This window comes from Muscardinus avellanarius, assembly GCF_963383645.1.
Source record: "Muscardinus avellanarius genome assembly, chromosome: 1".
In the NCBI taxonomy this organism is placed as follows: Eukaryota; Metazoa; Chordata; class Mammalia; order Rodentia; family Gliridae; genus Muscardinus; species Muscardinus avellanarius.
Window position 1 is genome coordinate 220,694,581 of NC_137786.1, and position 17,061 is coordinate 220,711,641.

Below are 17,061 nucleotides of genomic sequence, written 5' to 3' on the forward strand. Positions count from 1 at the left end.
AAGGAAAGAAAGAAAGAATGGAAATAAAGAATAACCAGGTGTGGTGGAGCACATTTGTAATCCCAGCTTTTGAGAGACTGAGACAGAAAGATCTAGGTTCAAGGACAGCCTCAGCTACTTAGTGAGACCCTTGTAACTCGGTGATACCTTGTTTCAAAATAAAAAATAAAAAATAGGGCTGGGGGTATACATCCGAGGTAGAATTCCCATGGGTTCCACCCCCAATAACACAAAAAAAGAAGGGACCTAAGGAATATAGTCTTTTACCACATAAACAGCTTCCAGTTACATATCCTTGGTGAAAGCCTGCCATATGGCTTAAAATGACTATATGACCACAAAGCACTACTGTTTCATCATGCAGTAATCACCAGCTAGCTGACAAATGTCAGAGTAAGCTATGCATGGTGGCACAAACTTGTAATCTCAGTATGTGGAAGGCGAGACACGAGGATCACAAGTTCAGATTCAAGGCTAGCCTCAGCAAATTAGTGAGGTCCTCTGCAACTTAGTGAGAACCTGTTTCAAAATACATAAAACATGGCTGGGGTGTAGCGCAGGGGTAAAATGTCCCTGGGTTCAATCCTCAGTATATATATATATCACACACACACACACACACACACACACACACACACACACAGAGTTATACATTTCAAATGGTCACCACCATTCTGACTTCTGACTTCCTTTAACTCCCCAGATCCCACAGGACTCTTGCTCAAACAGCACTCTAAATCAGGTAAGTGACTAATAAACAACACTGGATTTTCACTGGAAATATCCCATACAACCTAACATGCTAAATTAGCAGCAGTATCACCCTAACAGATAATTCATCCAGGAGAGAAACACTAGCTAAACTACATGACTGTAGTGTGGGGGAAAGGGATTGAGAAAGAAAAGAATGCTTCCCACACAAAGAGCAAACACAAAGAAACTGGGAAAAATCTAAAGTAAATTATCTGTAAAAAACAAAAAGTAACAAATAATAACCCAAATAATACTGGCTCAAGAAAAGTCTCATAGTAGACTATTAGTTACCCCACATTATCACCAAATATTACACACTCCCACAGTCTGCAAGAGCTTACATAAATCTCACAAGAAAAAATAAGGTAAAAGAAAGTGGCCATAGTTTTAATTTAGCAATTCTTTTGCTGAAGAGTATAGCAATGTTATGTAAATCAAAACTAACTTTTTGAACTGAGCGTGGTCGTGCACACTTGTAATCCCAGTACTTGGAAGGCTTTGAGACAAGAGGATCACAGGGTCAGGGCCAGCCTCAGTAACTTGTAAGGCCCTCCACAACTTAGTGATACCCATTTCAAAATAAATAAAAATAGGGCTGGAGGTACAGCTCAGAGAGAGAATGTCTCTGGATTTTTTTTTTTTTTTTTTTTTTTTTTTTTTTTTTGTGGTACTAGGGTTCCTGGAAACTCTTTCTACCTCCGGGTTACACTCCCAGACCTTTTTTTTTTTAATATATATTTTTTATTTGGAAACAGGGTCTCTTAAGCCAGCAAAGCTGGCTTACAACCTGAGCGATCCTCCTGTCTGCCTCCCAAGCGTGGGGATTACAAGCGTGCACACCCGGCTTTGTCTCTGGATTTAATCCACAGTACCACAAAAAACAAAAACTGACTTTTCAAAATTACAAGCATGTATGTATATACACACACAATTAAAAGTCTTTTTTTTTTGGGGGGGTGGTACTGGGGTTCCTGGAAGCCCTTTACCTCCAGGCTATACTCCCAGACCTATTTTATTTTTGGAAAAAGTCTTTATACAGATATCCAAATAATTAAATGACTCAGGACATGGAAAATAACATTTTGCATAAACCCCAAATAAAACCCATTTCCTTTCCAAAATAAATTTTTAGTGGCATTAATTTGGGATAAAAAGTGAAATTATTCAACTCCATTTTGTCAAAACTGAACACAGAACCGGGCATGGTGGCTCACGTTTATAAAGCCTGTAGTTGAGAGGCTGAGAGAGGAGGATCACAGGTTTGAAGCTAGCCAGGGTAATTTAACGAGGCCATCTGAAATTCAGTGAACCACGTTTTCAAAATAAAAATAAGGCTGGCGGTGTAGCTCAGAGTACAATGACCCTGGGTTCAATCCTCAGTACCACAAAGATAAACCAGCCTCAGCTACTTAGTGAGACTCTCAGCAACTGAATGAGACCTGTTTCCAAATAAAGTATAAAATAGGTCTGGGAATATAGCCTGGAGGTAGAAAAGCCCCTGGTTTCTACCCCCAGTACCACAAAAATAAATAAATAAATAAATAAATAGGCCTATGGGCCTAGCTCAGAGGTAGACTGCCTTGAGTTCTATCCCTAGTACTTTAAAAAAAAAAAAAAGGCAGCTGGGCATGGTGACACACCCTTGTAATCCCAGTTCTAGGTAGGCTGAGATGGGAGGATCTGGGTTTGCAGCCAGCTTCAGCCACTTAGTCAAGATCTCTGCAAATTAGTGAGAATCTGTTTCAAAATAAAGAATAGCCAGGCATGGTTGCAGACACTTGTAATCTCAACATTTGGGAGGCTGAGACAGGAGGATTGAAGTTTGTGGCCAGCCTCCGCTACTTAATGAGGCCCTTTGCAACTCAGTGAGACCCTGTTTCAAAAATAAAAAAGACTAAAACTAGGGCTGGGGGTGTAGCTAGGAGGTACAATGCCACTAGGTTTCATCCCCAGTACCGCAAAAAAAAATAAAAATAAAAAAAAGGCAAAGGGAAGCTAAGTGTGCAGCTCAGTGTTAGAACATCCTAAATTCAATTCCAAGTAGCACAAAAAAGGGGGGCTGGGGATATAGCTTGGTGGTAGAACACTAGTAGTATAAAAAGAAACAATTCAAAAAATATATAATCCATACCATCAAAATATTTCATTATCTATTCTACCAATCTATGAGATAAGCTTTTTAGAAAAATTAAAAAGTTCTGCCAGAGCCGGGCAAGGTGGTGCAGGCTTGCTTGTAATCCCAGCATTTAGGGACTGGGATGTAGCTCAGTGGCAAAGTGCCTGCTTTGCAGGTGTGGCACTCTAGGTTTGATTCCCAGTTCCAAACAGACAACAACAACAAAAAACTCCTTTAAAAAATAAACTAATCCTGCTGGGCGTGGTGGCACACGCTTGTAATCCCCACTTGGTAGTCAGGAGACAGGAGGTCCAACAGGTTCGAATAGCCTCAGCTATTTAGTGAGGCCCTCCGCAACTTAGTGAGACTCCTTTTCAAAATAAAGAATAAAAAAGCCAGGCGTGGTGACCCATGTTTATAATCCCAGCATTCCAGAGGTGAGGCCCTCCACAACTAAGTGACATCCTGTTTAAAAATAAATTAAAAAATAGGGGAGCCGGGCATGGTGGCGCACGCTTGTAATCCCAGCATTCGGGAGGCTAAGACCTGGAAGATCGCAGTTCCCAGACAGCCTCAGCTACTTAGTGAGGCCCTCTGCAACTCAGTGAGACCCGGTTTCAAAATAAATAAAAAATTGGGCAGGGGTGTAGCTTGGAGGTCGAATGCCCCTGGGTTCCATCCCCAGTACTGCAAAAAAAATAAAAGTTCCGCTGGCATAGCGACACATTTATAATCACAGTTCTTGGGAGGACCCCAGGTTCCTGGACAGCCTCAGCAATTTAGCAAGGCCCTCCACAATTTAGACCCTATTTCAAAATAGAATAGGGCTGGAGATGTAGTTCAGAGGTAGAATGTCCCTGGGTTCCACCCCAGTGCCACATACACACACAAAAATCTTTAAAACAGTCATGGTGACTCACACTTGTAACTCTAGTTTTGGGAGGCTGAAAAAGGAGGATTGTAGATACAAGGACAGCCTTAGTAAGTAATGAGATGGTCAGCAACCTAGAGAGACCCTGTTTCAAAATAACAAAAAATAGGGCTGTGCCGGGCATAGTAGAGCATGCTTGTAACCCCAGTACCCCACGCAGAAAAAAGCCCCTGGGTTAAATCCCCAGTACAAAAAAAAAAAAAAGTTGGGAGTTTAGCCTGGACACTATGCTCCAACTGGGAACCTCCTGTCTCAGCCTCTCAAATGCAAGGATTATAAACATGTGTCACCACACCTGGCTCCCAAAAGTTTTAAATAATAGGAAAACTAGGATATTCATTATGTATTTTTGTTTTCCTTCAACACAGAAGCCTCCTATCAACAAATTTATATGAGAGATTGTGAAGCTGAATCTAGAAAATCACATTGCCAAGTATTTTTCACAAAGAACAATGAGATAAAAAAGATTCTATAAGGAAGAAAGTCTTGTTTAGCAAACATTTCAGATGCATGAATTGAACTTTAGGATAAACAATCTTATCCCTTTACTCATAAGAGACATAAGAAAATACAAAATAAAATACACCCAAAAGAGGAAACAAAAGAAACATTTGCTTATCTATACTGCCTATGCATGGCACTGTTAGAGACTTTACCTGTGTCACTTATTTTACTTGGTTGAACTACATTACTGACCCAAGAGGTAAATAGTACGCTGGGCGTGGTGGTGCACACTTTTGTAATCCTAGCATTTGGGAGCCTGAGACAGAAGCATCACAGTTCATGGCCAGCCTCAGCTACTTAGGCCCTCTGCAACTTATTGAGACCTTGATTCAAAATAAAAATAATAGGGCTGAGGATGTAGTTCAGAGGTAGAACGCCACTGGGTTCAATCCCCAGAACTGCAAAAAACGGTTCTCAAACAGTCTCAGCTACTTAATGAGTTCCTTTGCAACTCAGTGAGACCGGTTTCAAAATGAAGAATAAAAAATAGAGCAGGGGGTATAGCTCGGAGGTCAAATGCTCCTGGGTTCCATCCACAGATTGGGGGGGGGGGGATGATAATAAAATAAAAATAAAAAGAGCTGAGGGTGTAGCTCAGAAGTAGAACGCCCTAGGTTGAACCCCCAGTTAAAAAAATAAATTAAATAAGGAGTACTTAACTTGCCTGTATCAAAAGAATTAAAAGAGCCAGGCGTGGTGGCGCACGCTTGTAATCCCAGCTTGTAATCCCAGCATTCGGGAGGCTGAGACCTGGAGGATCGCGGTTCGCGGACAGCCTCAGCTACTTAGTGAGGCCCTCTGCAACTCAGTGAGACCCGGTTTCAAAATAAAGAATAAAAAATAGGGCAGGGGGAGTAGCTCGGAGGTCGAATGCCCCTGGGTTCCACTCCCAGACCCGCAAAAAAAAAAAAAAAAAAAAAAAAGAATTAAAAGAAAGCCAGATGGTGCAAACCTATAATCCCAGTAATTTGGAAGGCTTAGACAATAAGATCACAGGTTCAAATCCAGCCTTAGCAATTTAAAAAATTAACAATAAGCCAAGCATGGTGGCGCATGATTGTAATCCCTGTGCTTGGGAGGCTGAGACAGGAGGACTGCAGAGGTTCAAAACCAGCCTCAGCTACTTAGTGAGGCTCTCAGCAACTTAGTGAGACACTGTTTCCAAATAAAACATAAAATAGGTCTGCGAGGATAGCCCAGAGATAGAAAGCCTTTTAGGTTCTACCCCCAGTAACACAAAAATAAATAAGTTAATAAATAATAAAAAATTAACAATAGAGGCCAGGCAGCCAGGCATGGTGGTGCAGGCTTGCAATCCCAGCATTTGAGAGGACGAGACAGGAAGATTGTGGTTCAAAGACAGCCTCAGCCACTACTTGGTGAGACCCTTTGCAACTCAGTTGAGACCATGTTTCAAAATAATTAAAAAATTGGTCTGAAGGTGTAACTTGAAGGTAGAATGCCCCTGAGTTCCATCCCCAGTACCTCAAAAATAAATAAATAAATAAATAAATAAATAAATAAATAAATAAATAAGTAAGTAAGCAAGCAAGCACCATTCCTATAATTCTAGTATTTGAAAATGGATCCTGCATGGTGGCTCACACTTGTAATCCCAGCTTTCTGGAGGCTGAGACCAGAGGATTGAGGTTCCCAGACAGCCGCCTCAGCTATTTAGTGAGGCCCTCCACAATTTAGTGAGACCCTATTTCAAAATAAAGAATAAAAAATAGAGCAAGGGGTGTAGCTTGGAGGTCAAATACCCCTGGGTTCCATCCCGACCCACCCACACACACACACACACACACAAAATAAAAATAAAAATAAAAAATAAAAAATGGTGTTGGGGGTGTAGCTCAGAGGTAGAATGCCCCTGGGTTCCATCCCCAGCATTGCAAAAAAAAAAAAAAAAAACTATAATAGGGCTTGGGGGTAGCTCAGAAGTAGAATGCTCCTGAGTTCAACCCCCAGCACCAATTTAAGTAAATAAATAAATAACTTTGGGGTGTTGCTCGGAGGTAGACTGCAACTGAGTTCAATACCCAGTACTAAATAATAATGATAAGAGCTGAGCATGGTGACTCAGGTTTGTGATCCCAGTACTTGGAAGGCTGACAGTACTTGGAAGTGAGACACTGTTCCAAAATAAAGAATAAAATAGGGCTGGGGGTACAGCCTAGAGGTAAAATGCTTCAGGGTTCAGTCTCTAGTAGAGTACTTGAAAGGCTGAGATGGAAGGACCACAGGTTGAAGCCAGCCCAAGAAACTTATGAGGACCTCTGCAACTTAGACCATTTCCAAGTAAAAATAAAATAGAGCCAGGCATGGTGGCGCATGCTTGTAATCCCAGCATTCGAGAGGCGGAGACCGGAGGATGGAGGATTGCAGTTTGCGAACAGCCTCAGCTCCTTAGCGAGGCTCTTCCCAACTCAGTGAAACCGGTTCAAAATATAAAGACTAGGTTCGAAGCCACCCTCAGCCACTTAGTGAGGCTCTCAGCAACTTAGTGAGACCCTGTTTCCAAATATATATATATATAAAAAGGTCTGGGAGTATAGCCCGGAGGTAGAAAGCCTCTGGGTTCCACACCCGGTACCACCAAAAAATAAATAAATAAAAATAAAATAAAATAAAGACTAAAAAATAGGGCTGAGGGTGTAGTTCAGAGGTACTGTGCCCTTGTCCATCCCCTGTTCCATTCCCCAGTACCGCAAAAAAAAAAAAAAACTAATTTAAAAAAAAAATAAAAAAACCAGGACCAAGGGTATAGCTCAGAGGTAGAATGCCCCTGGGTTCCATCCCCAATCCAACACACACACACACACACACACACACACACACACACACACACACTCTCTCGTCCAGTGGGTGTACTTAGGAGGCTGACATAGGTGGATTGCAGGCTCAAATACAGCCTTAGAAACTTAGTGAGGCCTTCAGCAGTTTAGCCAGATCCTGTTTCAAAATAAATAATAAATAATAAACAAAATATAAATAGGGGATGTAGTTCAGTAGTAGAATGCTCCTGGGTATTGGGATATTATGGTATCCAGTACCATAATAAATAATAAAAATAGGGCTGGGTTGTAGCTCAGAGGTAGAATACCCCTGAGTTCAATCCCCACTGTCATATAAAATGAGCAAATACACAAAGAGGGCTAGGAGGTATAATGTCCCTGGAGTCCAATCTCCAGTACCAAAAGAAAAAAATAAATAAAATAGGGCTAGTGTGTAGCTGAGGTAAAACACCCCTGGGCTCAATACCCAGTACCAAACAAAATCACAAGACATACATGGAGGAAGTAACTGTTAAGGCAGGAATAGTGGAGCACACTTCTAATCCCAGCACTGGGGAGGCTGAGACCGGAGTATCAGGTTTACAGACAGCCTAAACTACTTAGCAAAGCCCTTTGCAACTCAGTGAGACACTGTTTCAAAAATGAAAAGACTAGGCCAGGTGTGGTGGTGCAGGCTTGTAATCCCAACACTGGGAAGGCTGAGACAGGAGAATTGTGCAGGTTTGAAGCCAGACTCAGCTTAGTGAGGCTCTACGCAACTTAGTGAGGCTCTCAGCAATTTAGTGAGGCTCTCAGCAACTTAGTGAGACCCTGTTTCCAAATAGAATATAAAATAGGTCTGGGAGTGTAGCCAGGAGGTAGAAAACCCCTGGATTCCATTCCCAGTACCTCAAAAAAAAAAAAAAAAAAAAAAAAAAAAAGACAAGACAAGACTAGAAAACAGGGCTGGGGGTATAGCTTGGAGGTAGAATGCCTCTGGGTTCCACCCCCTGTAACTGCAAAAATTAAAAATATAAAAAATGAAAGAGGGACTTATCACAGGGAATGGTGGCACACCTTGTAATCCCTGTAATTTGGGAAGTTGAAACAGGAGGATGCAGGTTTGTGGCCAGCCTCAGCTACTTTAGCAAGGCCCTTTGCTACTTAGTGAGACCCTGTTTCCAAATAAGGAATAAAAAAATCGGGCTGGGGGTCTAGCTTGAAGGTAGAATGCCCTGGGTTCAATCCTCAGTACCACAAAATAAACAAACAAATAAATAAAATAGGGCTGGAGACATAGGTCAGAGGTAGAATGCCCTCCCAGGCATGCTGGCGTACTCTTATAATCCCAGAATTTGGGAGGCTGAGCCAGGGGGATCGCACAGGTTCAAAGCCAGCCTCATGAGGCTACTTAGTGAGGTTCTCAGCAACTTAGTGAGACCCTGTTTCCAATGAAGTATAAAATAGGTCTGGGAGTATAGCCCGGAGGTAGAAAAGCCCCTGGGTTCCATCCCCCAGTACCACATTTAAAAAAAAAAAGAGGTAGAATGCCCCTGGGTTCAATCCCCAGTACCCTCCCCTACCCCCAACCCACACACACAAAGGGACTTTTCAGATTGGTGTGGTAGCACATACTTGTAATCCCAGTACTTGGATTGCAGATTTGGGGCCAGCCTCAGCAATTTAGTGAGACATTAAAATCTGGCTGAGGGTGTAGCTCAGAGGTAGAATGCCCCTGAGTTCAATCTCCAGTGCCACACACAAAAAAAGGGACTTTTCCACTCGTCTGTGTTGGGTTATCCATTGAGCTATGTCATATATATGAAAATTATTAAATACAGAACTCTGTTTTTGTGTGATACTGGGATTGGAACCCAGGGGCATTCTACCTTCGAGATACACCACCAGCTCTATTTTTTATTATTTTTATTTTGAAACCGGGTCTCACTGAGTTACAAAGGGCCTCACTAAGTAGCTGAGGCTGTCCTTGAACCACTATCCTCAGGTCTCAGCCTCTCAAAAGATGGGATTACAAGCCTGCACCACCACACCCAGCCAGAATCCCGTTTAAAGTGGTTTTTAGCTGGGCGTGGTGGCGCAGGTTTGTAATCCCAGTACTTGGGAGGCTGAGAAAGGAGGTTTACGCAGGTTTGAAGCCATCCTCAGCCATTCACTAAGAGGCTCTCAGCAACTTAGACCCTGTTTCCAAATAAAATATAAAACAGGTATGGGGAGCTGGGCGTGGTGGCACATGCTTGTAATCCCCGCACTTGGGAGGCTGAGACAGGAGAACTGCACAGGTTCGAAGCCTGCCTTAGCTACTTAGTGAGGCTCTCAGCAGCTTAGTGAGACCCTGTCTCCAAATAAAAATATAAAATAGGTCTGAGAGTACAGCCCAGAGGTAGAAGGCCTCTGGGTTCCACCCCCAGTACCACCAAAAATTAAATAAATTAATAAAATAAGATAAAATAAAATAAAATAGGTATGGGAATGCAAACCGGAGGTAGAAAGCCTCTCAGTGGGGGGGGGGGCTGGGATGTAGCTTGGAGCTAGAATGCCCCTGGGTCCAACCCCCAGTACCACAAAATAAATAAATAAATAATAAATAAATAAACTGGGTGTGGTGGCACAGGCTTGTAATCCCTGCACTTGGGAGGCTGGGTTCAAAGCCTGCCTCAGCTACTTAGTGAGGCTCTCAGCAACTTAGTGAGACGTTGTTTACAAATAAAATATAGAATAGGTCTGGAAGTACAGCCCGGACCCACCCCCAGTACCACAAATAAATAAAAAATAAATAAATAAATAAATAAATAAAGTGGTTGTTAAAACAAACCACTCCTCCCACCTGTTATTAAATCTTAAAAACACAACTTGAAACTCTGACTAGTACCTACTTTGGTAAGTAAACAAACACATCTACATCACATAAAAAGGATGGACAAGGCTGAGGGTTCGGCTCAGTGGTACAACATTTGCCTAGAATGTACATGGACCTGGGTTCCATCTCAAGTACAACAGAAATAAAAGATGAACAAGGAAAGGCCAAATATCAACAGTCATCTGAGTGAATAGACTATGATTGAAATTTCTTCCTTTTTAATTTACCTGTATTTTTATAAGGAATCTAACTACTGTAATAAGAAAGATAAATGGATTGCCGGGCATGGTGACACACACTTGTAATCCCCAATCCTTGCGCTTGGGAGGCTGAGACAGGAGGATCGCACAGGTTCGAAGCCAGCCTCAGCTACTTAGTGAGGCTCAGCAACTTAGTGAGATGCTGTTTCCAAATAAAATATAAAATAGGTCTGGGAGGATAGCCCGGAGGTAGAAAAGCCTTTGGGTTCTACCCCCAGTACCACCAAAAAAAAAAAAAAAAAAAAAGAAGATAAATGGAAATCTTTAGGAAAAAAAGTCATTCTGGGTCCAAATTTCACTGTCTGCCTATCATAACCCTCAGGTACTTTCACACATTACTACATTAAAGAGGAACTAAAACTATGTGAGACAAGACATCATTTCCACCAGGTTTTTGTTTGCTTTGTTTTTGTGGTTCTGGGGATGAAACCCAAGGGCCTTCTACCTCCAGGCTACACTCTCAAACCTATTTTATATTTTGTTTGGAAACAGGATCTCACTAAATTGCTGAGAGCCTCACTAAATAGCCTAGAATGGCTTTCAATCTGCACAATTCTCCTGTCTCAACCTCCCAAGTACAGGGATTACAAGCATGTACCACTATGCCTGGCTTATTTCCTCCAATTTGCAGATTAAAATAAACTTAAGAACAAAAGAGTTGCATGACTTGGCTAAGGTTGTATAACCAGTAGCTTGACAAAGCAGCAAAGATTACAATGCAAGCTACCTAACTTTAGGCCCAGGGTCCTTTAATTCCATTAACTCTCAAAGGCAATCTGCAGTGGTGCTCATGATATATTTAAAGAGAATGGGGGGGGGGGGGCGCGAGGGCACGCGAGGGCGCGCCAGATGTGATGGCACACACTTGTAATCCCAGCATTTGGGAGGCTGAGACAGGAGGATTGCGGTTCGAGGACAGCCTCAGCTACCACTTAGTGAGGCCCTCTGCAGCTCAGTGAGACCGTTTCAATATAAATTAAAAAATAGGGCTGGGGGTGTACGAATGCCCCTGGGTTCCATCCCCAGTAGCGCAAAACAAAAACAAAAACCTCAGCTAGGGGACAGTTAAGAGCACTTGCTATGTAACTGAGGGCAAGGAAGTCACTTAACTTCTAAAAGCCTCCATTTCTTTCGCTGAAAAGTGAAGGGTTTGGAAAAGATACTCGTCTCTAACACTCTTCCTGCTAACAGATCTAGATACTATCTTGGGGGAGAAAACCTTACGGGCAAGAGTGAATGGCTGGAGAGGTGCAGAGGCCCTTGCTCTGGGGCCGAGAGCCATTCTCAATGGAAACAGGTGGTGGACAGTCAGGAGGAAAGAACCACTAGGGGAACCATTAGCTTTCTGGTGAGAGCAACAGCTGACCGCTCCGGCTTCGCTTTACCAACAGCACTGCCTCAATCTTGGCTAAGAAATGATTCCAAATCGCACGCTATCGACGCTTGGACATAAAATTCGCAGGGAGAGGAGGAAAAAAAGAATCAGTACAGCAATAGTCCCGTGTATGCGACTGTACCTCCGTGGTCTTCCAAGTGCACTCATTCGTGCTACCACGGAAGGAGCCCTCGGTGCCTTGACATACGGACACCTTCGCCCACACCGAGGATTTACTGAGAAACTCAAGCCTGAAGCGCCGCACTTGTGGAAAGGGCGAGAGAACGCGATCAGAGCAGCGACAAGACCTTCCGAGGGCGAAGTTCCTATAGCGGATCCATCGGGCCTGTCGCCGCTCCCACCGCCTCAAAACTGTCAAGCCGCCGTCTCACTCCAGAGTCAAGAGCAGCGTCTACCACAGCTGAGGAGAACGCGATTCCATTTTGCTGAGCCGGGCTCCGGCCCAAACCTCCCGCCTTCGCCCCAACCGTGGGAATGCCGAGCGCCGCGAGCGGCGGGGCGCGCCCGGGCCGAGCCTGAGCGGCCCCGCGGCGGCGGCGGGCGGCGGGCGGCGCCGGGGACACGTGCGGCGCCGGGGAGCGAGGGCGCCGCCGGCCCGGGGACCCCGACGCGCGCGAGCAGCGGCGCCCGGCCGCCCGCCCCGCCCCGCGGCGCCTCCCTCCGCCGCCGCCGCCCGCGGCCCGTTATCCCGGCCGCCGCCCCCACTCACCAGCGGCTGCACCTGAGCCCGCCGCCGCCTCGGTGCCGCCTGCGCCTCCGCAGCCGCCGCCGTCGCCGCCTCGCCGCTGAGGCCGAGTCCCGGGGGAGCCTCCGCGTCCCGCCGCCGCCGCCGCCGCCGCTGCCGCCAGAGCAGAACACCCCAAAATGGCGGCACTTCCGGCGGCCGGCGGGCGGGCGGGCGGGGGGCGGTGCCGGCGCGGCAGCGCCCCCTCGGGCCGCGGAGTGCAGCTGCAGCCGGCGGGGCCGCGGGCCGGCCTCCGCGCCGCCGCCCGGGGCTGCTCTTTGTCTGCGAGCGGGGCTGGAGGCCGCGCCCGCCGGCTGCCGGCCCGCGCCCGCGGGAGCTCCGGGAGCGCCGGCCCCGCGGGCGGAGGGCGGGCGGAGCGGCGCCAGCGTGGACCTCGGGCTCGCACCCGCCCGCACGCCGCAGCCCCGGGCCGCTTCCGTGCGTGCCGCCCGGTGGAACGCGCCGTGAGCGATCGGAGTCCGGGGAGTGCCTTCTAGAATGTTCGGCGGGGCGTGCGCGCGCGGCCCGGGAAGCCCGCGCGGAGTTCCTGGGGGCCCGGGGCACAGCCCGGACCTGCGTTGGCGGCGGGGAGGGCGGCCTTGGTGAAGCCCTCCTTCAGCTTGCTCTTGAAGCTGTGGGTCTAGATGGTGGTGTTTTTTGTTTGTTTTTGCCGTTGTGGTTTTTTGGTGTTTTGTTTTTCCCCCTGCAGGTTCTAAACCTTGTGAAACAGTAAAATGTAGACTGAGAAAGGAAACGAGCTCCGGTACTTTGGGGGCCACGTCAATTTGCCAAGACTTCATGGGTTTGCAAATTATTTCGGACTTCCCAGAGCACATAATTTTTTATGCCCACAAATACAGATTATACCCTGTCTTACCACCAAAGCCAAAACCAAAACAAGTAGGCTCTCAAACAGAAGCCACAAGGGTTTGCCCATGTGTTGGAGGCACCTTCTCCTTTTAGGAAAAGAAAAAAGACACACATTTCAGGTATTGTAGACAGAGGAACAATTAGCCCCTGAGCTGTATGCTATCATATTTCCTAGTTGTAGCAGGGTGTGGTAGCTCTCGCTTGTCATCCTAGTACTTGGGAGACAGGCAGGATGATTGCAGGTTCGAGGACAGCTTCAGCAAGTAGTGAGACGATAAACCTAGCAAGACCCTGTTTCTAAATAACAAGCTGGACGTGGTGGTGCTCCCTCATAATCCCAGTACTTAGGAGGCAGAGACAGGAGGATCACACAGGTTCGAAGCCACACTCAGCCACTTACTGAGGCTCTCAGCAGTTTAATGAGACCCTGTTTCCAAATAACATATTTTATTTATTTTATTTATTTATTTATTTATTCTTGCGGGTCTGATTTGACCTCCGAGCTGTACCCCATGCCCTAGTTTTTTTATTTTTTAATATGAAACTGGGTCTCACTAAGTTGCGGAGGGCCTCACTTAAGTAGCTGAGGCTGTCCGAGAATTGCGATCCTCCGATCTCAGCCTCCTGAATGCTGGGATTACAAGCTCGCGCTGCCATGCCCAGCTGGCCCCAGTTTTAATGCTGATATATTATCCTATTCTTTTTTTTTTTTTTTTCAGTACTGGGGATTAAACCAAGGGGTATTCTACCTCTGAGCTACACCCCCAGCCCCCCCCCCCTTTTTGGCAATACTGAGGATGGAACCCTGGGGCATTTTACCTCTGAGATACACTTCCAGCCCTTTTATTTATTTATTTATTTATTTTGAAACAGGGTCTCACTGAGTTGCAGAGGGCCTCCTTAAGTAGCTGAGGCTGTCCATGAACCGTGATACTAAGGTATCAACCTCCCAAATGCTGGGATTACAAGCAGGCTTCACCACACCCAGTTTATAGAAATGTTCTAAACAGAGACTCTGTCTTCCTTTTGTGCTCTGTGAAATAAACCAGATAATAGCTACCTTCTATCAAATCTTAACTTGAGCCAGGCGTGGTGGCGCATGTTTATAATCCCAGTACTTGAAAGGCTGAGACAGAAGGATCCCGCAAGTTGGAACCCAGCCACTGAGTGAGGCTCTCAGCAACTTAGTGAGACCCTGTATCTAAATAAAGTATAAAATAGGTCTCTGAAGATAGCCTGGAGGTAGAAAAAGTCCCACCCCCACTACCACAAAAAAATAAAAATAAATAAAAATTTAAAAAATAGGGCTGGGGATGTAGCTCAGAGGTAGAATGCCCCTGAGTTCAATCCCCACCCAGCTTTGTGTGTGTGCATGTGTGTGTGTGTATGTGTGTGTGTGTGTGTGTGTGTATGTGTTACTGGGAGTTTAATCCAAAACTATTCTACCTCCAAACTAACCATTCTACCTCCAAACTACAGCCTCAACCCTATTTTATTTTTTTATTTTGAAGTAGGGTCTAAGTTGCTGAGAGCCTTGCTAACTTGCCGAGGCTGGCCATGAGCCTTCGATCCTTCTTTCTCACCACTCGGCCACGTCCCCCTTCTTGCTGTGTTTTATCCAAAACACTGATCGTGCCAGGTGTGGTGGCGCACACTTGTAATCCCTGGCTTGGGAGGCTGAGACAGGAGGATCGCACAGGTTTAAAGCCAGTTTCACCTACTTAGGCTCTCAGCAACCTAGTAGACCCTGTTTCCAAATAAAGTATAAAATAGGCCCGGGAATATAGCCTGGAGGTAGAAAAGCCCCTGGACTCCACCCCCAGTACCCCACCCACACACACACACAAGCATCGCTGATCATCATCTAACACAGTATATTTGCTTAGACTTTTTTTTTTCTGTACTGGGGTTGAAACCAGGGGTATTCTACCTCTAAGCTACACTCCCACCCCAACTTTATTTCCTTTTGTAAACAAGGTCTCTCTAGGTTGATGAGTCTTGTTGCTTGCTGAGGCTGTCCTTGAACCTGAGATCTTCTTGTCTCAGCCTCTCACTTACTGGAGTACAGGCATGTGCCTCCATGCCCAGCTTGTTAGGTATTTTACTTGTCTATCTGCCTTCCTTCCTTCCTTCCTTTTTTCTTTCCTTTCTTTTTCAGTACTGGGAATGGAACCCAGGGGCATCCTACCTCTGAGCTACACCCCCAGCCCTCATTTTTATTCTTTATTTTGAAACAGGGTCTCACTGAGTTGCAAAGGGCCTCACTAAGTAGTAGCTGGAGCTGTCCTTGAATCAAGATCCTCCTGTCTCAGCCTCCCACTTCCCAAATTATGGATGCTGGGATTATAAACATGCACCACCACGCCTGGTTTACCTGTTGTTATTTCTTTTTTTTTTTTTTTTAACCTAGGGGCATTCAACCTCAGAGCTACACCCCCTGCCCTAATTTGTATTCTTTATCTTGAAACAGCATCTCACTAAGTTGCAGAGGGTCTCACACTAAGTATTAGCTGAGGCTGTCCTCAAACGATGATCCTCTGGTCTCAACCTCCCAAATGTGGTGGACCACACTTGTAATTCCAGCATTCGGGAGGCTGAGACTAGAGGATCACAGTTCTCTGACAGCCTCAGCTACTTAGTGAGGCCCTTTGCAACTCAATGAGACCCTGTTTCAAAATAAAGAATAAAAAATAGGGCTGGGGTTATAGCTTGGAGTTAGAATGTCCCTGGGTTCCATCCCCAGTACTGCAAAATAATAAATAAATAAACAAATAAATAAACTAAAAACTAGTGTAGCTGTGGGGAAACTGTTAAGGTGATAGAACTTCGGGGGGGGGTGTGCTGTTGGGCTCGCCAAGCTGTTATAGTGAGAGATGTAGCAGTGAGAGATGTAGCCCCGGTTCTTGTTCTGAGCTAGGTATAGAAAACACTAGCCTGAACTCTTTTGCTATAAGCTTAAGCAATTTTTTATTATTACAAAGATAGAAAGATAAAGCCCTATTCCAGAGATAGTATATGGGGGTAACTTGAAAAGAAGTCAACTGAGATTTCTGGATACAGAGTAGCTTTATAACCAGTCTTCTGACCAGACTAGATCTGCCCTTACTCCAGGTAGGTCTTTTGATGTAGGGATTCCTTCCTGTAGACCTGCCCTGTCTCTGGCACAATTTGTTACACTCCAAAATGTGCTTGTTGATTATAGGAATCTGGGATCTCTTGGAGGTTCATGGCATTCCTTCACGTCCAAGTTTGCTTCTCTTAGAAATGTAAGGCTGAGCTGGCCTGGTAGTGCACACTTGTAATCCCAGCGCTTGGGAGGCTGAGACAGGATGGGGCAGGTTCGAAGCCAGCCTCAGCTACTTAGGTTTAGCAACTTAGTGAGACTCTATTTCCAAATAAAATATAAAATAGGTCTGGGAGTGTAACCTGGAGGTAGAAAACCCCTGGGTTCAACCCCCAGTACCACAAAAACAAACAAACAAACAAAAAAAACAAAAAACAAAAACAGGCCCCCCGGGCGTGGTGGCGCACGCTTATAATCCCAGCATTCCGGAGGCTGAAACCTGGAGGATCGCGGTTCGCGGACAGCCTCAGCTACTCAGTGAGGCCCTCTGCAACTCAGTGAGACCCAGTTTCAAATAAAGAATTAAAAACTAGGGCAGGGGGTGTAGCTCGGAGGTCGAATGCCCCTGGGTTCCATCCCCAGACCCGCAAAAAAAAAAAAAAAAAAAAAAAAAAACCAGGCCTTAGGCTTCTTCCTATATTCTCTTGCTAATCACCCTAGGCACCTGGGACCTCTGCACCCCTTTCTCTTAAGTTCCTGGCTTTTTAATACCGATGTTATTTTCAAAT